Genomic DNA, 21,898 nt, shown 5'->3' with positions numbered 1-21,898 from the left:
GTCTGTTTCCAGAAGTTTCGCTCAAATGGAAACAGTAATTTACAGCTCTCAGAAATGCTGGAGTTCAGGGTTTTTAATGTACAGATTAGTTTGGATTTAAAAGTGCAGCCAGTAAATAAGTTGAACAGCTTCTGTAACATCCACCTTTTGTTCAAAGCAGAACTGCAAGAATAGACACTTCTTGTGGATCTAAGAAAAAGATGACAAGAAGTAAGACAACAAAATACAAATATTTGCTATCTACAATCATATTTCCATATTGTTGATCTGTAATAATCAGGAAGCTAATTAAATACACAGTGTTTTCTTTCAATTTCAAAATGAACAGTCCAAATGTCATTGATTTTCATATGAATATGGTTTATTCTCTTCTTCTTCCTCACTATACTTATCATCAATAAAAACTGTAAGGTCTATTACTAGAATCTAATGATTAATACCACAAAATCTTCTCATGACAGCAATATACTGAGAAGATGTTAAGATAAAATACTGAATATTTAAGTTATAAAAGTCAGCGGGAACCTGAGTAAGACACTGAAGCAAGGCCTGAGCAAGGACTTCTGGATATACTCATGAATTATTTTCAGTACATATTATTCTAAGCTGGCAAAAAATAGAGCAGGAAGCCAAAGAGATAAATAATTGGTTCTAATCTGTCCTTTTCAGTAGCACCACAAGAATAAGCAGAGCATGTGTTGCTCGAGGGATTTCTCTATGAGCCTTGCAAACAATACTTCAGGGGCACAGAGCAGCCTCCTTCCCACTGAAATGCTTTCCTGCCCTGATGGAAACACTGCCCTGTGTAACAATTGAGAAAAGGAAGTGCAAAATGCAGGTTGCAGTTGAAACTCCAGATGTTGTTTTCCATATGTGATGATGTGCTGCCACATCTGCTCCTGCAGAGCCCTCGTGGGACTGGTGGGGAATGAGGATGGGTGGTGGGGAGGGCACAGGTGTCCTGACGTGTCACAGTGAGTGAAAAATGTCACCCCTCAAGCTGACACGAATAAAGTCACAGAAGAATTGGTGCATTAAAATCACTGAAATCACTACCTGACCTGATGGTGCTGCATTGGGTTTAACTTCCAGGACAACTGCAAAGGCCAAATTCACCTGGATAATACAAAGAGTTCAAAACTGTAGATAATAAAGAAAAATGTACACTGCAGAGAAAAAAATGCAATCTTTGTAAGACTGTAGAAGCAGCAACATAAGAAAGCCCCAGAGAACATCACACTTGAGTGTCAATATGACAAGGGAAAAATTACCACAAGCATCTGCCAGGATCCCTCCTGAGAGAAAAGGGAACAACCACTGACTGCATTTCTGCCCATCTTATGTACAATTCAGAGACTAAAAAGAGCCCCCTGAAATGTCTTCCCTTGGCCAAACAGCAGGCACTGCAATTTCCATGATATCCAAAGAGTAATAAACTCTGAGCAATAGCAAATATAAAGAAAGATATGGAAAAAAGATAGCAGTGTTCTTAATTTTAACTAAATAGCCTCAGAGTTGAATAGAGTCATCATCCAGCAGTTGTTATGGCAATAAAGCTTCCCCTTGCATCTCTATTCCAGTGCATTGCCACCCACCCATTCAAGGTAGTTTGGAGGTACTACCACCAAAATCACATCTCTTCTAACTTTCAACTTACATTTAGGACCTTCTTACAATCCACGCCAGAGATGTACCATGGTTTTTCCTCCTTTCAAATGTTCCTTATATTCCAGAAATCAGTTTTTTCATCTTGTGTCTTAGAGAAGAGAATCTGAGCCTCATACTTCTAGAGGTGAATGTTATATAAAACCAAAATGCAGAACTTTTAAAATCATAGCTAAGAGGAGTAGGGGATGTTATGTAGCTTTTGCATGGTTGCCAAACAATTAAGTTACCCTTCAAAGGGAAGGGGGGGGTCTAAGAACGAGGTTTTCAGAACAAGGTTCCTACAAATCACAGGCCAGATTAATTCCTAACATTGTTCCACTTACAATGGGGGAAACACTCTGTGAATGAAGATTTTGTAAAGGACTACTGATTGCAACAAAACCGAATTGTACTCACAGCATTTCAGGATGGGAACTCACATTAGAAACAAAGGAGAGGGGCAGGGGGGACTCCCACCTAGGGAGCAGGAAATCAGAGAGGAGCAGATAATGGTTCCTGGCCATTAAGGCTTTGGGTAACCCTGTTAACCCCCTGGTCACCTCAGCACAAACCTCTGCCTGTCCTCTTGGGGAGCTGGCTGGGAACAAACTCCCCTGAGCTCTCTGTGCTCAGGAGTGCTGCTCTGACGTTCCACTACACACAGATAAAATCAAGGTTTCCTTATTTTACTGAAGTCCAAAGCTGTCTGACAATGCGTGAATTAAAGTCACTCAATCCATCCCATAAACTGCTCTCTGTAAACCACTAGTATTTCCACATCATTATATGGTATATTCACTAATCTGATTGCCTTGGGAATATTTGTTTTTCCAAAACTTGTGGCCAAGGTACATAAGATTAGATCAGACACAGCTTGTCTAAGAATGCTGTTATGTGGGTGTACAGTGTATTTGCTAGTTTTGAGTTACAGGTAAAAGTACTCTTTCAAACTCTTCCAGCCAGAGGTGCAGGCTCAGTTCCCTGAAGTTTTCTGCTGCAGAAAAATGTAAAGTTCTGGAACTTTACATTCTGCTTTGCTCTTGGTGCTCTAGCACTGGAGGATCAGCAGGGGAAATGCTGATATTGCCTCACCGGGGGCACACCCGGCCCATACCTCAGCAAAATTTGTGATATTTTATAGGTCCCCACAAGTCTCTCTGGGATTCACGCTCTTCTGCCAGGATTTTCTCACCATTCTGCATGTTAACATGAACCAACAGCTGGGTTTAGGAGATGTGATATAAATAGCAACATCATGCTGCGAGCAAGCTTCTTGGAAAGTAAAGAAAATACGTTATTTAATGCACTCTGACATTTGCCTTTCCTCCCCTCATTCCTAAGCTGCACTTCTGTAAACACCCATAATGACAAATGCAAAGAAGTTGACTTGTTCACATCGACATAACAAGTGCTGCCTTGAGCCCAGCAGATGATATCCAGAGCCTTTTACCTCTCCCCTCAGCTGGCAACCCCTGCACAGCAGGGAAAGGAGGCAGAGCGTGGATGGAAATTCCTGCTTCCAACAGCACTCAAGATTACAGCCTTTGGTATTTTATTTTCATGGTTGCTTCATGTTGCTTCAGAAACTTCCTGCTTTTGCCATATCTTTCCATTCATTAAAGTTGCAGCTTGCAATTAAACATTCTGACATAACATAGCTGAGATTTTTTGGCAGCAGCCTTAACCAGAGGTTTTCAGAGTTTCCTGCAGACGGCTTTAAATTTTCATATCCTCATGAACGCTTGCCACCTTCTTTTAATAACTTGAAAAAATAAGCCTCTCTCAGGAACTTCATTGTTGCTGTATTTCCCCAGCACTCGCTTGCTGCTGTTAGCAATGTGTCGTGCACATGTATATTTATAGAGGGAGCAAAGTCTTCATATGCACTCTATAGTTTGACATCTCATAGGGAACACACAGATTGCTTAGCAGATCTAAAGAAAAATAGTTATGTTCAATATTTTCATTATTAAAGTGTAATTTTCTCTTCTGACGGCATTGTGTTATTTCACCCCTCAAAAATAATCATATTTACTTCATTATTCAAAATTTACAGCCCCTCATCTGTTAATAATTTTGTAGCTTTATACATATATTATGACTGGAATATATTGCAACACTAAACTACATGCATTATTTTTATGCAACAAAGTATTTCTTAGGATAAATCTTGACCTTTTTCCAAGGAACTGGAAATCACTTAAAAGGATTTTAAAGCTTTTTGCATTTTTAAGGTGTAGAATATATTTTATAATTTGGAGAGCTGTTCTAATACTGCCTGCCATTATCTCCAATATAGATTTGAAATTTATTTTAAAGGGGGTCTTTTTAATGTTCAAACTGACCTTAAAGTCTTTTTTCTTCTAACATTACCTGGCAAATAAATTCTTAAAGGGATATTATCAATTTAAGAACTATCCTTTAGTCTGGAAAAAATTCCAAGAGATTAAAGAAAAAATGGCTCCTTTTTTCTGTAAGTTTAATTTCTATATTTGACAGCAGTATGTGTGGTCAGTATCTCATGCTGTTAGGAAACAAAAGGGACAGAAATAGATATAGGAGGCCATAATATCTGAAACGTTTTTGAACTACTTTTGTAAAGTAGATTTGAAGTTGATGGGGCCTCTTCAAGTGACAAAAGACTTGTGGAACTCTTAAAAGCCAGATAAGTTTCTCCTGACTTGTGCAGAGCACCCTCAATCAGCTAAAGCTGCTCTTAAAATGCAAGTTTAAGTGTTATTTTTCCTGAATTTTGTCTGCTTCACTTTAAACTCATTGACCAAACTGCAGTAGAAAAAGGCACAATTTTTATCCTGACCCGGTAGGCTTCATATCCAGAGCCCACAGTGGCTCTGCAGGATCTATTAGAGTGTACAAAGAAACTTCTGAAGCAGTTAACTTATGGAATAAAGTTTAATTCTTAAACTTGGGCAGTTTACAAGGTACATTTTGGGGTTTTATAATGGTGAACAGACTTCTCAGAACAAGTATGTCATTGGTGCACATCCCATTGATTTCTTTGAGAGCACATGTAGGATGGCTGGCCTGTGTCTCACAGGATAAAGAGCACCCAGCAGTTTCCCTGCTCCCCCTGGCCCCTCCAGGTAAAGGCAAAAAAAGTTACGGATTCTCTCTTGGAGTCTGGAAAAATAAGCTTAAAAATTTCCCCGGAGCGTTAACATGGATCAACTGGTGCACGTTTCTGAGCTCTGAAACCGAACAGGCATTTGTTACGGGGTTTGTGGTTTTCTTGGCTGTGATTTAGGATTATTGCATACTTTCTCAACCCCTTACTAAAAATATGCTCGGTTCTTACCATGAAATGCGGCAGCACATTTGTTGCAATCTCTGAGGATGGTTTCTTATCTGTCAAACAGTTTAGAAGACAAACTGGCACGGAGACAGCTCACCTGTTTTCTGTGGGTACTCGATGATAAACTGCGTCTCAGACCCCATTGTGGCACCAAGGACAAGTGTTCTGAGACAAGGCTCATGTAAACAGGTCACCTCTCACTAAAATGCCATTTCATTCCCAAGCCAAGCCAGCTGGCTTTGGACAGAAAGTTCTTTTCTCCTTGCGTGGGCAAACTTTATCGCCTTCCCATCCTTTTTCTCTTGCTGTCACATTACTGCAGAGGTGGCGGTGGCTGATAGCAGAGTGAGAAGCAGTGTTCAAAATGTGTCCAAGATAATAATGCCTGGTCCTGCAGCCATGTGTTGAATCCATCCACGTGATCTCACATAACCTAATCAAATGTCTTCCCTTTTGTTACGTGAGAGTAAAGATGAACTGAGATTGAATTCAAGTTTTTGAGCTAAAAAGAAAAGTAAACCAAAGTTTTGATGCTTCATCCTGCGTTTCATTGGTCTCAGTCACAGTTTCAAAGGGTCCAAGCACATACTGTGTTTGGAGCTTTTGAAACTTTAGTTTCAATTTAGCAAATCTTGTTGTGTTCCTTGCTGGAAAGAAGCAAATTTCTTCTTAGAAAGCATGACCCCCTCCCACAGGGCAGAGTAAGAAAGAGAGTGTTATTGGGGAGGAAAGCTGAAGGGATTGTGGGGTTTCTCTTTGTTGTCTTGTGGTTTGTTTGTTAAGATGCAAGCCCATCTTTGGACTCCAAAATGAAAGGCCTTCAAATTTCCCCATAAAACACTGCTCTAAAAAGTCAATGGAAAGTCTCTTATTGATTCAAACATCTGACCTGCACAACTGCACCACTTGAGCAAATGAGAAAAATACACAATAAACACAATCTAACTGGTGCAAAAGTGGCTTAAATCTATTTTACTACACTTTAGCCAAGCTGAACTGCTCTAAACTAGGTTAAACCCCTCACTGCCGAAGAAGGCAGTGAGAATTTGCCTGAGCTATACCTTCCCCCTGGGGAGAGGAGGAGAGGCTACCTCGGCTCACCCTTTTCAGGCAGGTATGCATATGGGAACAGCTGACACATAAAGGCTCCTTATCCCCACACTAATTTGTCCGGTGTCCACAGCCATAGTTACACTTGTTTATATAACAGCAGTTTAAAAGGATACTTTCAGGGGCTCAATCTGTGAATGAGCGATCTCATTCAGGTCCTGACGTGCCTGACAACTCACCGCGCATCAGCTGAGCCTCGCTAATTGACCGTGTGTGTTTGCTCTTAGCCCGTGGCGATCGGCGATGGAAGAAACCCGTTCAGAATTCTCATTTTCTTGGCCCGAGGTCACTGTGCCACACGGAGCTCACGTTTGCTGCAGGCTAAGGACGGCAATGCTGCGCTGCCCAGGCCGCCGCTCATGTGGTGACTCCTTACGGTGCTGGCACCCAACAGCATCCCCGAGCTCTTGCTCAAAATGGGATAAATGAGAGCATAAATCAGGTGTTAGCTCAGCTCAGTGCAAGTCAGTTAGGGATGGATTTAAAAGAAATTGGCCCAAATCACTCCCAGTCCAGAATAAAAGTGCCTACGCAGCACTAGCTTAACTAAATTCAATACAGCTGAATTTAACATAGATGCAAAGACTTTCAACTAATCATAAAAAGCCAAAAATCATAAGTTCCTTGCTTTAGGGCATGTGCATTCACTTTAAGCAACAAATACAACTGGACACATAAAGCAAATGAGTGAAATTCACAGCTATCCCTGCAGAAAACAATCAGAGAGGGACAGAGGGAGCTATGGAAGCAGCAGAACCTTCTCTGGCTCTCCTGGCAGGTTTGTGACACTCGTTTTGGGTTGTAACCTGCCAAAAGTGAGGGTGAATATTCTGTGTTGTCTCAGAAGTGTGTGCTCTGCCATCACTTAATAACAAGTATGTAACAACCTTAACACAGCCCTGGTAAAAGTCAATTGAGAACAAACATGAAACAGCTGAGTTTGTTTTCATTCCTTGAGTGTGATGAAAAGTATTAAGGATCAGAAGATGATACAGAGGCTGAAAAGTAAATCTAGGTTTCATAAATTTTAATAACCAAAGTGTTATTAGTAATTTGATCTAGCAGAAAATTCTCTAATTAATAAAAAGCAAATAAAGCTTGATTTCCTCAAATGGCTTTACCCTTCATCTCTAGAAACTGTTGCTTCCCTAGAAATTAGGGAAATATAGCTGGGATTAGTCATATAGGAACAATTTTTTTAATCCTTTACCAAAGGGAGATGGATTTGAATGAAGGAATTTGGCCCCCTAGTTCTCATTTCCTGGCTGAGTTATCTCTTCTAAGAAATTCTTTCATGAAGAGTGTCCGTGGGAAACTAGCCTGGATTCTTTGTGTTGTGTGAGATTTTAGAAGACTCTGTTATGGATCAGCATCCCACCAGGGAGGATACAAGATGCAAATGCACAGTAAAATGATAGTCTTGCCCCTACAACATGCTACATAGTCCTGGCTGCAGGCTGTGCTCCAGATTTATTCCTCTGTGGCTGTTGAGAACCAAGGAGTCGTCCTGCAGCCTGTGGGAAGGAATGCAGCCCTTTCTCATAGTGGTTACTCAGCTCATTCAAGGTAAAAATACATTGCCTTGAACACTGTGGGACTGTGCTGTCAGTGCCCTTTGCTGTGGAGTCAGTTTTGCTCCCTGATTTTTCCCCCTCCGTACAGCACTGTACTCACACTGCACAGTTGCAGCAGACCACACATTTTGAACACAGGAAAGAAATAAGCATATTATTATCAGGATAATTGAGTGTTGGAAAGAAAGTTGCCTCCAGCACTCTGTCCAGATTAAAATCTCAATCAGCACCATTATCTGGGAAGTATCTGCAGTGACACGTGCATGCTCTGCATCTCAGTCAGCAATCTGGCCCAAGCATTTGCAGAAGCTTTAGCAATTTCTTTAATGACCCTTACAAGTCCTCCATCTATTCAAAAGCTGAAATGCCAGTCTATGTAAGACAAAAACTCCTAAAACAGCAGATTGAAGTACTCCATGTAAATTGAGCAATTTTTGTTAACACATGTCGACTAAACCAGAGCTGCCAATCAGCCAAGCTGCTCCTCTGTGACAACAAACATCTGAGGTACTGGAGCTTGAAGTTAATCGAAGTTATTTATTTTATCATGCAGAACTAAGCCATCAGCCATTGCTCTCACAGACATGGTTTCCATCTTCCCCCTTAACCAGGGTACACATGCTTTCTTCAGAAGATAAATGTTATGTACTTAGCCTCAGTTTTAACCTTAAAAATTCAGCTATTAAGAGTTGATGTTTATTCTGCCCCTAGTACGAAATTATTCAGTCAAGCATAATTTGGGGATCACTGAAAGAAGAAAACCTAAACCACAGCTATTGTTAATTCAGGACCAGGCACTTTTGTTTGTATCAACATGAAGCAACCACTAATACAAGAACTGTAGCTAATACTGGTTTCCTCTCACCATGTCAGTGATCTGAAAGCTTCCTTCAGAGGATTATTGTTTAAGAACTGGTTCAGTGGAAGAGTAAATCCCTACAGCAAGCAAAGCAAAGCCATTTCCACAGCACCATTTCTATACCCTACCATCAGTTTATTTCTTTTCTTCCGGTGCACAGTTTTGCTCCTCCATCATCAAGAGTGAAATTATCATTCAGTAACATTTCTCTGACTTTGGACTGATTCCACTGTCTGTTGATAGTGGTTGCCTCCAAAGGCCCTGGGGATGCATGTTATCCTGCATGCTCTGTGAGGCTCCTTCTGAACAATGCAGAGCTGATCCCTCTCTCTGTGCCAGCTCTCTCGTGAGCCATGCGCTGGGGTAACAGTTCCAACTTCCTTCTGTGTCCTGGAGATTTTGGCTCCAGCCTTGCTTGTTTGCCATGAGAAGGTTCCAAAATAAGAAGCACATTCATTCCTGCTCCCTTCTTTCCACATGGTTACATTTAGCCTTTCTTTTAGTGCTTTCCTCCCATCACAAGGCTGGGAGTATTCGCTGTCTTACTGCTTATGGAAATCATAATTTATGTACTGTCCCAATGATTTGCTTGTATTTGAGCTGCTCTCAGCCGATCTGACTTTATAGCCTATAGCTTTAGGTGCATCTGATGATTCCCCTTTTTCCCCTCATTGTTTTGGTTCGTTAGTTTTAGCACTGCTGACACAAACAGTGCATTTCAAAAGGCATCTTTCCTGTGGGCTCTGTTTACTCGTTAATGTGGCTAAGTGTCATCTGAAGTCCTGGGTGACAGCTCGCTTTGCTTTACATTGTGGCATTCCCATACAAGATTTATTGTGTCTGAAGGAAAACACAGCTACATCTGTAGGAAAGGGAAGAAGAGTCATGGGAAAAGGGGAGTTGCTGGAGTTCTGGCTGTGAGGGGGACTGGAGAACTTGACATTTAGGTTCCTGCACAAGATGTAATTTCCAGCTGAACAGCTCAGGCACTTACACAGCTTCACTTTGGCCCCAGCTGTGCACTAAGTGCAGCCGACATCTCTCTTAAGAGCCACTCACAGCAACCTGACTTGATATGACTGTTTTGTTTTCAGTGAAAGGAACGGGGAAAGTTGCTTTAGCAAAGTAGCTGATAGCTCACATGAACTGGATTGGAGCATTTCGTCCAGGCCACTCTGAAGGGAACCAAAGTCTCTGGGAAAATGGCAGATGAATCTGACAGCTTGCAAATAAAGTTTTCCTGGAAACGTTGCACACTGACTTGATGGCTGTGTAGCTTCTGGTACTGAATTATTGGTACAATCCCAGTTCTTTCCAACGAATCGCATTTTCCTCACTTCAGGATTAATCAACATGTCATTTAGATGTACTCTCAGACAATAAGCACTATGATATGGATGTCAAACTATTTTAGGTCAGGCAGTTTTCCATTTTTAGCTTATATATTCTGTTCGAGGACTAATGCCTCAGATTCAGAAAAGGCAAATGTCACAAGATCCGAGCAAAATCCTGATTCCATGAAGGATCAGTAGGAGTTGTGCTGTTGACCATGATAGGGCTGGGATTTCACCTCATGGGTCTATTTTAATTAAAGCTTCTTCCTGCTCAAATTATGGTTCTATCCTCAGCAACTTAGACAGTTACTCAAATCCCTGCTTTTAAAATGCTTCACTGCACCACAAGACTGCCTAGCACACAGTTTTTTGCTGTGCATCCTTAATATCTTTATGTATCATTCTAAGATACCCAAGACTGAATTTTGGGTGTGTACTTACATATAAACATCTCTGTTTTCTTGTACTCTGCATGTGTACATATGGACACGCACACACAGAGTTCCTCCTCCATTAACATTAAACAATAATACATGGTGAACTTTCTCATGCAAAGCAGTCTTCAAAATTGAGACAGTAAAAAATTTTAGGAATAAAAAAAGTTCTGCTAATCCATCTAGCTAATATATGCATTTAAAATGGAGACAGCCTTTCATCTTAGTTCAAATTGGACACATGTAGGTGCCAGTCCACCTTCAGAGCTCAGAATTCAATATGGTCCATCAGGTGTCACATTGTACAACATTTTCCTGCAGAAACTCACAGAGGCAGTGAGGACAGAATTCAAACCCTCCCTGTCCACAGCGAGTCCCTGCCATCCAAAACAGGAGAGAAACGCTGGGTATGCCTACGACAGGGAGAGCCAACTGGAGGCCCACAGAATTTGGATGCAGCTCCCAAAGCAGTTTTCCTTGGCCAGGAGGAGCTGGCTGGCTCTGAGGCCAACCATGTGGTGCTGCTCTTTGTGCTCGGGGCAGGGTGCTCAGGGAGTTGTGTCTGCCTGATTTTCCTGGGCTCGGCTAACCTGCCCAAGCCGGGATAAAAGCGGCTTTCCGAATCCTATGCAGGTTGTCTATCCTTGTCTCCATGCTTTTCCACACACAGAGGAAAACTTATTTCACTCATGGTCTGAGCTGGCCAGAGCCCTGAGCTCAAGCTAATATCCTGCCTCTCAGCAGGCCACAGTAATTTGGGCATGTAGCACATTAGCTGCAGCTCCATGGCTTCTGGTTCCCTTGGCCTGCAGCCAGAGTAAGCTCGTATCTGCCTACAAAAGCCCATGTAGACATCCCTTATGAGCCTGGTAGTCAGAAGACCTGTGACAGGAGTGGAAAAATACTGCTCCTGCACAGTGGGAAGCAGGACTGTAGCTTGTGCTTTACAATCTCTCAGTGTCTTTTCCAAGTGTGGGGGACCTTCATGTCTGAACACAGTGGCCCAGTCTGACCAGTCAAACCTAAAACTCAGTGAGTCCTGCCTTTGGCAGTGTGTGTTGAACATGCAAATGCCCACACAGCAGCTCATAAAGGACCTGCCTACTTGAGATTCGATCACTCTCAAAACCCTGCCTAATTTCTCACATTAAGTCTCCTAATCTCCAGGCTATCATTCCTTTTTAAACTGCCCCATTGATTTAGTAGCCTCTTTAAAAGGAGCATTAAAATTATTCCCCCTCTGCAGCACTGCTCTGGTTCATTAATTACTCCACATTACCAACATAAAACTTGTAAAGCAAATGAAAATTGCAGCTCTGACTTGCAACTGCTCTCCCAGTTTCTGATCCCAGGTCTGGGCACTGCCTGTGCTGGGCAGTTCCAGCCCCTGCCCTCAATGCTGACTGCACAGACACACTTGGAGCCTTTCACTGCTCCAGAAATCCTGACAGCACCACTTTGTGGATCAGGGCTCTCTGCACTTCACTCGTATGAAAGCTGCAACAATCTGAGTGAGAATCAGCTTTTGGGGTAATTTTGGATTCTTCTTATACATTTTCTTTCCTCTTTCTCTGAGGAAGAAACCACATGGCCCTCTGGTCCCTCTCCTCAGCCCTGCAGAATCATTCTCCTGTGTACACAATGGGTAAAAAAATGTATTTCCTTTTAGAAATCTGCAGGTAGCACAAATCCAGCAATGGCTCTCCTCACCTGTTAAGCATAACAAGCTGGGCAGGAGATAACAAACATCAGAACTGCATCCCCACTGGTTGTACCTAACTGTCCACAAGGGAGCGGGGTGACAACTCTCCCAAGTGACATTTCTGCCAGGTGACACTTCTCCCATGTGACATCTCTGCCGGGTGACACCTGTCCCAGCTGGCACACTCCAAGTCTGGCTCCAAGGATTTTGTGTGCCTCGTTGGGAGCAGCAGTGCTGGCAGCACCTGAGCCTGGACCCTGCAGCAAAGAGAACACAAAGGGGTATTGCAGACCCCAGTGCTCAGCCTGGCTGTAGGAGCTGAGCCTCTGTTCCACATCCAGCACAGGGAATTCTCTCTTCCAGCTGCTGCAGGGAGCCTCAGCAGCTGCAGGCTGTGCTCCAGGGCTCACCCCTGCCTCCCACTTCAGTGCTTCATGGTCTCCAGCTCCCTCCCTTCTACACCTCACTCTCCAACCCGGGAGCTTGCAGAATAAAGTTGTGTCGACTGACTATTCCTCAGCTTTAGCAGAAAGGGAACAGCAGAGCGATCATCTTCCCAGTGAGTCAGTGCTTGCTGGAGGATGCATGACTCACTAGTCCCCACACGGGCTGCCTCCCTCCTCCCCCATCGCTGTGCCTCACCTCCAGCCTCTCCTGTTCCAATCCCACCTTTACAAAAATCATCTTTATTCATTAGTCCTTCCTGCCATTACCTTCTTTGCTATGAGAAGCCCGGGGACAGGGAAAACTTAGCAGTACTCCTCAGAAAAAGGTGCTACTCGTTTTCAGCATCGGCTCGAGTTCTGCTCGACCTGGACACGCACACAAAACTGTGCAGCCACACACCTGGCTGCAAAGGACTTTCCAGGGAACCCCATTAGAAACAGCAATTCCCTGCTCAATACATCCTTCTGGGATGCAGGCAAGATCCCAGTGTTCTTCAGCTTCCCCTCCAGCCTGTTGTTATGATTTCTCAGGGGTATTTCTGTTAAAGAACCTGCTCCACTAAGAAGTTATGAACCTGGATTAAGGAAAAGCAGTAACTGCTGATGGAACCAAGAGGAGAATCAATGAGCCAGTGTTAGAAATCAAGGAACAGAGTGCTTTTCCCCCATCAGTTCCAGTGCAATGCTGCTCACTTCTTGCTTCCTGACTTTTACAGAGGCCTAGTTATTCTCATCTTATCCCACTGAGCTAATTTTCCTCCCAGAAACAAAATCCTGGCTGCTCGGGATCACAGCAGGAAGGAGTCAGGATTTTATACCATGGAAAGGACATTGGCTGTAATGCAGAAATGGGGATGGGAGAATCTGGTGACCTTTAAAAAGGGAAGAAAATGGAAGGTTCTCTTACCTTTTGAGACCTGCAGAAAAGAAAAGCATGGAACTTCTGCAAATACAAGCTCGTGGGGTAGTGCTGGGTGCCAGATTTGCAGCACAAACATCCCAAGCATGGACTCCAACCCAAGCAGGGCTGCAGTAGCAGCAGTGAAATCTTTTGCAGCACATGTCATGTACATCTGCTGGGTGGAGTGGGAAGAAGAGCCTTTATCCCTTTGTGGTGGGGTCCTTAATGGATGTGCTGAGCTGCAAAAAGGTCCAGGGAGAGTTCAAGCTCCTGCTCCTGCCTCCAGGTGTGACTGCCATGCAGACAGTGATGAAGGTGATAATTTGCTCAGCTATGAAGGTGATCTCTCCACAGGGAGGGACTTGCCCTGCCTCAGCCCACGCTGTGTTTTCTTAGGAAAAAAGGCAGCTCAGCATCCTGTACTCTTTGGAACATAATATCTTTTGCTGATAATAATCACACGTTGTCATCATGAAGGGCAAAACTTCATTAGCCAGCCAGGCCTGTTTTCTTTAGAAAATAGTCAGAAAACAGCTAAAACCCAAAAGATCCAGCACATTCGTGTGACTTTACAGGGAGATTTTGTGACAGCCTGAGCTGGATTGCTCATGCCACTTCTAGCTCCTACCACAACACCCGACAGGGCAGACCCTGCTGGGGGACCCATAAGAGGACAAAAGCCACAAAATCAACTCATGCAACCCCAAAACTGGGCAGTGGTTGCAAAGAGAGGTCATGGGGTGGACAGAGTGATTCAGAGAAAATTCCTCAGCTTTTTAAAACCATCCCTGCCCAATGGAAATGCCAAAAGAGTAGCAATTCTGTTTGCTTCTGTCTTGCAGTGAAATCTTTTGCCTGGAGCAGATCGGGATTAGCTCGTTACAGGGCAGCATGTATGACACATCCTGGCCACAGCCTGAGTGAGCAGAGGCTGCTCTCCTCGGGGCAATCCCTGCCTCTCCCTCAATCTTGTACAGCTCCACACACACGGAATAAGGCTCGGTATAAATAACAGCTCTGTCTCCCTTCTTGCTCTCAAATGCAAGCAATTTAAATCAGAAGCCTTTCTTACAGGGAAGAGCAGAAAGCCAGTGTTTTGAAGCCACTTTCTTCTCACTTGTTAACATTAAGCCCAGCCTTCTGCTCATAAATAATGCATATAGCTCTTTTTCCTCAATTACACAGTAGTGTCAGATTCCACACTCTGCCTTCCCAGAGTTACTTTCTGTCTCTTCTGGAGACAGCAAGGCCCCCTTGGATGTCTGTAAGAGCCACAGACTCATTAGACTTGACGAGGATCCTTTCTATCCACCAGTAAAAAGATCCACAACACCTTTGTCCCGGAGTTTCGGTAATTATCCCTTGCTGGACTGAAGTGCTGGGGAGAATGTGTTTACAGTAAACAGGTTTTGTCTTCTCCCAGCATTCGAGGTGCAGAGTCTAAGTGCACTCCAGGATGCCAAGATGAGCTGGGCAAGAGGGTCACTGCACAGTTCATGGGCTGGAGTGCACCAAGAGGAGAGAGGAATTAATGCTCCCGTGGGCCGAGCAGGGAGGCAGAAAAATCATGGGGAATTCAGTTTGTCAGGTGTGTCAAAAATGTGAAAACAAAAGAAAACAACCCCTCTTCTTCTCCTGCCCACCATCTTTTTTGATTAATTTAAACTTGCTGAGATGAGAAGCCAAGATTTCTGCTTTGCTATCAACAGCTTGCTCTCTATAGATACTGACTCATTACTGAGAGGCTGCCTGTCTTTATGCCTTAAACTAGGCAGCCAGAAAATGTTACACTGAAGTATTGCATGTTATAGATTGACAACATTTAAAACCTAGATGGCCAAGCTACTGATATAATTTCCATACTCATTAACCATGACATCTCCAGTTCTCCCCCACAGCATTCTGTCAGATTTAGCCAGACCCAAAACCTGTCTTAGCTGCCAGAAATCATTTCTTTACTCCTCCACGGATTGGCATCGCCTGAATGTGCTCTTCCCCCTCGGAGCAGAAGTTTACAGAAATCCCTTTCCCGTTTCCCAGCTGTGCATCCTGCCTGCCCTGTGCACACACACGCTCTGTGAGCTGTCCACAGCCATGCCCTGTCTCACTGGCGAGCTGCCTGCTCACAAGCTGCTCCAACAATTGCCCTTGAGCGGGAGCCAGTGCCAAGTCCCCTCTCAGGAGTTCATGCTCTGTGCGAGCTCTAACACGATCCTGCTGGACGGCTTCACCCTCACGCTGACATCGACCTCTTGGGGACCCCAGGTTTGCTGATGGCAACAAGCTCCTGAGTATTTTCCAGGCTAATATTTGCCAGGTTGTATTGTCAGAGCCATCTCACAGACCTTCAGTCTGTCAATAGCGGGGTCGGGCTTACAAATGCTGTGTGACACAGGAATGCAGAGCTCTCAGAGTTCTCAGTATGAAAGTGTTTCACACATGATGTGACACTGGAGAGCAGGCACAGCCACAGGGACACAAGGTGGGTGCTGGGCTGGGCCAGGAAACCTTATGTGGGCATTTTGAAAGGGAAGAAGTTTAACTGGTGGGCACTAAAAGGGTGAGAGGCCGCGTTTCCAAATAACTTCTCTTACAAGGAGAGTAACTTTAGCCAGTAACAAATCCTGCCTGTGAGCGGGAAGAGCTTCCCAGGCTGCTGCTGCACACAACCAGGGCAAATGCCAGAGTGTCCGAGGCCAGGTCACCCTCAGAGCTTCAGCTGAAGCACCATTTGTGTAAAAATTCCATAAAGACCAAGAAAGAAAAGAGAGCAAGAAAAACACCTCTGTGCTACCAGGCTGGGGCATTCACCTGCGAAAGGACACAACTAAACCCTGGCCCTGGCACCACAAGCATTTGATTAATGCCACCAAATGACACAGCATCAAGGGGAAAAACATGTTCTCACCCATCTTGTATCTGTGGGGAGAACAAATCACGTCAGCCCGGAGCACAGAGCTCACACGTGCCTGGGGTGAAGCCTGGGCTGTGCTGCCTCACAAGGCATGTTCCTGCCCCAGGAGAGCAATGTGCTCCTGGCACCTCTCACGTACCACTGATAACTGCTGCCTGTCCCCTACCGGCTCATCCCAGGTCAAATTACTTTTGCCAGTGTCAATGTGCTCTGCTCACGTCCAGCAGGAAACAGGGGAAAGATGCTTTGCTCTACATTCTAAAGCTGGAAGAGTGAAAATACATGTTCAGCTTAAAAATCTCGCATAAAATATGGAACTGGTCCAAATGCTTCAGATTGGAGCAGCTCAGAGGAACAAAGAGAAGTCTTTCCAACAGACTCGGAACCCAGTCAGGAACAATGGGGCTCAGATTTAAAACACAACCCAGAACTGAGTTCTTGCAGTTCCTGGAAAATATGAGTGCTGGACTGATGCATTTTTTCATTCATTATTATTATCTCCCATAGACATTCATCCTGATCCTAACATCTTTATTGTCCACATAGAGCAAGTTTCCTCTCAAACAGAAATGAATGTTCCAGTAAATTTCCTTAGACAAAAACATAGAAACGAAACAAAAAAAAGGACCCCTTTATAACTTCTTAAAAACCATACACTTCATGTTGTGATTCAAAGTGCTCTTTGTTTCAGTAAGTATAAATACTGAATTTTGCAAAGGAAAAAAAGCAAAAGTGAGAGGAACAAAACCCTTGTGTCATACACGGGTTAGGTAACAATTGCAGTGTTAGTTCCAGACTGATTACACCAAGAGGCAAGTACTAGGTAAAGTCAGGGTTGTTATTTTGCCTCAAGGACAATAGATCTTTGTCCTGAACCCTGCAGTCAATACCTATAAATATTCTGAGTGTTGTCATAAAATTTTGAAAAACCTCTCTATCAGCGACACAAATATAAGACCTTCTGCTTTAGAATTATAGCAGAGTTCAGTTAGAAGCTACAATTCACTCCTAAGAAGTGTAAGAATCATTTTGCATGCAATTCAGCTGATGTAAAAGATCTTTTTGTCTGTATCAGTCTTAAATCCTTTTAGCTGAACTCATTAGCAGTGGGGACAGGGAGGACCAGTGTTATCTTAAAGCCCTCTGCAAGGGAAGTTAGACTTTCAGAGAGGGAGCAATGGCCACAGAGGTGTCAGGGCAAGGGCTCTGGACACCTCAGAGCTCTCCCTGCCTCATCTTCAAACGAGCCTCAATAAATCAGCCCTCCTGCAAAAATGCTGTGTGACCTCTGGTGAGAGAAGCAGTATAAAGCCACATGAACATTTCCTTTTATTATCGGTAAATACTCTTGAATTGGTTGGAATTGTTCCTGCCACTGATATCGCTGATCTCTGAAGAGATAAACATGAGCTGATTGATGACTTGTCTGCAAGATCTATTTCAACCACCCCCAGGCAGGATATTTTCCATGTGGGTAATAATAAATCTTACTATTGAATGTCATCAAATGAAAGAAAATTACTGTAAAAATAGGCACAGTTATGTATTTCTTATTATATAATATTGAGGAAGATTTTTCAAAGATTTGAGGAGCTTTCATTTACATGCCTGATTTTTTTGAATGTAATTCTTTTGCCTACATTTAATATATATACACATATATATATATTAAAGCCTTGTACAGTCAGCCAATGTAAAGAGATTCTCTCCTCCAAATAGCCTGTTGTGTAGTCAGGTCTGGAAGGTGAGATTCTCATCATGGCTGAGACTGAATAAGAACAATTATGTCCTTTCTCAACAGATACCAGGGCAGGCTTTTCCTAGCACTTCTTATGTGGTATTTTCAGGTATCACTCGCACTATTTTGTTCATTTTATTTGCAAAGGAAGCAAATGGCATCCTTTCTGTCAGTTAATAGAAAAGGTTTGAGGGGAGAACTGTCACTCACTCTTATTGCTCCAAATTCTTTTCTAAAAATGATTGTAGAGTTCCAGTGAAAAGTTCTCCCTTCATTATGAGGGCAGAATTGAAAATGCTCCTGCCACATTATTTGTGCCAAGAAGTAAAGATCTAAGCAACTTTCTAGGACCTGTTACACACAATAAAGCCAATGCTTTGTACCAGGGTGGCTGTGCTGTAGAGGAAGGAAACTGTACAAATTCAAACTTCACATTCAAGATGTAAGCATAAGAAAAAGAGCTGTGAAAACAAGATTACAGGTGATCTACATACCAAATGTCCCATTCCACCATCATATTATCTGCACAGTATAAAAAAAAAATCAAAACCCTTTGACTCCAAAGGCAATAATCCAGACAGAGAAAATGTGGAGATGTGAGAAAGGGGCTGGAGACAAGACTTAATCAGAGACAACATTTTCCTGCTGTCTCTGTCCTCAGTCTATGGAGGCCAAGGGAAATCTGGGCTACAGAGCCTGGGGAGAAAAGTGACAGCAAAAGAAGTGACCTGAGGGAAAAGCAACAGCTTGGTAGATTTGTCCTATGCAATTTCTCCTGCATCAACTGCACCATTCTGGGAGCAATTTGTTCAAAGCAAAGATGAAGGAAAAGAGGAGAGTTAAGAAAGATGGGAGAGCTTGAAAGGAATGTATCAGCTCCTTAGGGATCAGAGAAGCTGTTGGCCAGTAGGATAAGTGGATGGCTCTGTAAGGACTGGGGAAAGCCAGGCAGGAGTTCAAAGGCAGTGGAAGGAGAGTGGTACTGCCAAAACCTACCAAAACCATGGATCTCATGAATGAAACAGCAACACATTGCACAATCATTAATTTTGGGGGTGTAGAGCCCAATTAATGAAACCAGAGAGCCTTGGAAGGGTGGTCGGAAGCATCCTGGTCTAGATATTCCTATTCTAGACAAGAAAAGCTACAGAAAACTTTGGACCTGACCAATTGAGAATCAAAACCTACCCTGGCTTTGAGTGTCCAGGCAAATTCAGCAGCATTTCTCCTTCATCAGCCCTGACTAAAGCAAGCTGTGAGGTGATCTCTGCTTTGAGCTCAGGGCTGGGACACAAAGACACTTCTCAGAAGCCTTCTGCACGTGATCTATAAAAAGGAAAGAAATAAAAGACTTTGGTTTATTAGTTTGTTACTCTCCAATCCCAACCATTACAGGACAGGCACTATGTTTATGATGGATTCATTTAGAGAACATTTTCTCCCTGTTCACATAACTGCCTCAGACTGAAGCCAAAGCTGCACGGGGAGCGGGGATAAAAGCTGCAGATGTTTTTCAGGACCATATACAACCCAGTACTTCAAAAGTGCACACAAGGAGATGAGCCAGCAATGAGGAGCTGGCTTGACCTGTAGGAAACTACATTCAATTTTTCATTGTACCACAAAGTTCTCCTGCAGTTTTGACAAGCCCCCCATTGCACGGTACAACTGTGAGAAGAGGACAGGAAATTCATAAAGATTCACACAATCTGCCATTTACTCTTCCAACAAGCAGTTTCTGTGTTCTTGGAAAGGTTTATTTTAAACTCAGCCTGAATAAAATTATTCCCTGACCATCTCTGAGCAGCTCTCCAGCATCTCTGACAAACACCAGGTTTCCAGGTACCACTGTTGCCATTTCACCTGCAGTTCATAGCACATCGACCTCATCTCTAATACACATGTACAGTCAAAATCACTGTGCCCACAGGGACCAATTTATTTTTCCATCACCTGTAGCTCCCTTCGGTTTATGCAGGAAGAAGCTGGCAGCTCTAACAAGGAGTGTTATGAATAGCGTGGTAACGCCTTTCTTCATCCCTGTTAAATTTCTCATTTCATCTTGTGAAGTCAAATCCTGGTTCCTGCAAAGTCCCTAAAACAACCTACATTGATTATAATTGGCTCTGCAGTTGGACTGCATGTACTTTATCTCCAATTTTGCAGATTCATTGCCTACTACTGCTGTCTCCCTACATTTAGATAGTTATCCCACTGCCCTAGAGGTTGTTCTGGCAGCTGGAGGTTGTGACAGTCCTGACACAATACACAGCTTTTCAGTAGAAAAGTCACCTTTCAGTCCTGTCTGACCAGGAATTATGGTTTTTGCCTTGTCCCTATATATGTATCAACCCCTCTCCCCCATTAGGAGCTGAGGACTCAGTCAACTGCCAAACTGCATGGAAAAATCCTGGAGCACAGAAAGAGGATCCAGTACCTCTGGGTGGTTTGTGATCTGCATTCTTTGTTATGAAGGCAGTAAAAACAAGCCAAAATATCAACTTGTTACTTCAGTCAGACCACTTGCATACAATTTGAAACCACGGTAATTTTCAATCCATGTCCGAATCCTTATGTTGCTGATGCACAAGGAATAATACAACAGGATGAAGTCCAAAGAAAAATGAAGCTTCCCATCAACAGGCAAAGCTAATTCCATGAAGATGGATCAAGTCATAGCTGCTGAGGATTTCAGCATTCAGGCACCTTTGTGAACCCTATGACAAATTTGATCTGTTTACTCCAAGTTAAATCAAAGCCAAGCAATCTTCACTGGCATGAACACTTCTCACATTTGTGCTTCTGTCTCTATTGACCAATGCCCACGGCTCACTGGGCTCAGGGCAGATGCTGCTGCCCAGCCCTGGACCCCTGGCACTGTCCTGTCCATGGGTAACCGGGGTCACTTCACAGATGGAACAATCCCATTGTGGACCAGGACACTCTTCTCATGTCGCTTCACTGTGTCCTGTTGAAACCCCAACTTTCCAGAGTTCCATGGGTTCGTTGCCGTGTATTTTATCCTCTTGGTCACAAATGTATCACAACAGTGCTTCACACAGGTCTCCTGCCGCTAATGCATCCCCTCGCGGGGTTATCTAAGTGCTCCTGGTACAAACCCTCTGATAAGCAGCACATCCAGCGCTATCAGCACCGCGTTATGAAAGGAATGTCGCGGCAAAGCGCTGCCGAGTCACAAGACAAAAACCACCCCGGTGTTTACAGCAGGGTAGGAAATACCGCATTAAAATAAAAGCGTGACAAGGGAAGAGCGCACACGTTGGGGTGGAAAGAAATCCAAACCACCCCTAAGCTCCTGGTTCCTTTGTCATCGAGTGAGTGCATTACAGAGAAGATTTGTTTGGAGTGAAAGGCTTTTTGTGAAGCTTTATCTTGGCCTCTAGCAGACAGAACTGACAACCCTGAAGTGGCAAAAACCACTTGCCAAGTGCCACATTCAGCGAACAAAGGAACCCAACACCATGCATGGAACAGCAAACTATCAGCTCCCAGGGGGAAGTGTCATTTTCACATCCAGTTTGCTACACCAGAGTGGGAGAGAAGCTCCAACTGTTTTGAATTCATGTGTCAAGTCAATCACAGGAACAGATAATATTGGAGTTATATAAAATTTCGGAAGGAACCCCCACCCACCACCTGTAACACTCACTCGCCACTGTCAGAACAGTTCTGTAACTGAAGACAGCACCAAAGAGAAGTTGTCCTTACGGCTTTCTGCACAGCAGATGATGGGATCATTACAATTTATTCTGCATATGAACTGAGAAAGAGAATAAGTGTTTATTTTTATTCCCACCAGAAAAGTATCTAAAAGTTTCCACTGGACTTTCACTGCAAGTGCTACTTGCTTGATTTTAGGGGAAGGGAAGGGAAGGGAAGGGAAGGGAAGGGAAGGGAAGGGAAGG

The 21,898-nt window shown here is 43.6% G+C and overlaps 1 long non-coding RNA gene across 1 annotated transcript; it reads right to left on the bottom strand.

Annotated features, from left to right (window-relative positions):
• Positions 1–1,064: 1,064 nt before the first annotated feature.
• LOC117244927 lies at positions 1,065–19,289 on the bottom strand. The gene is made up of 3 exons (XR_004498906.1): positions 6,250–19,289; positions 1,658–5,462; positions 1,065–1,116 (listed from the first exon to the last, which is right to left on the bottom strand). It is a non-coding gene; the product is annotated as an uncharacterized LOC117244927 (long non-coding RNA).
• Positions 19,290–21,898: the final 2,609 nt, after the last annotated feature.

Source organism: Parus major, chromosome 10 (assembly GCF_001522545.3).
Source record: "Parus major isolate Abel chromosome 10, Parus_major1.1, whole genome shotgun sequence".
Classification (NCBI taxonomy): domain Eukaryota; kingdom Metazoa; phylum Chordata; class Aves; order Passeriformes; family Paridae; genus Parus; species Parus major.
This window is presented reverse-complemented; position numbering and strand designations above follow the sequence as displayed.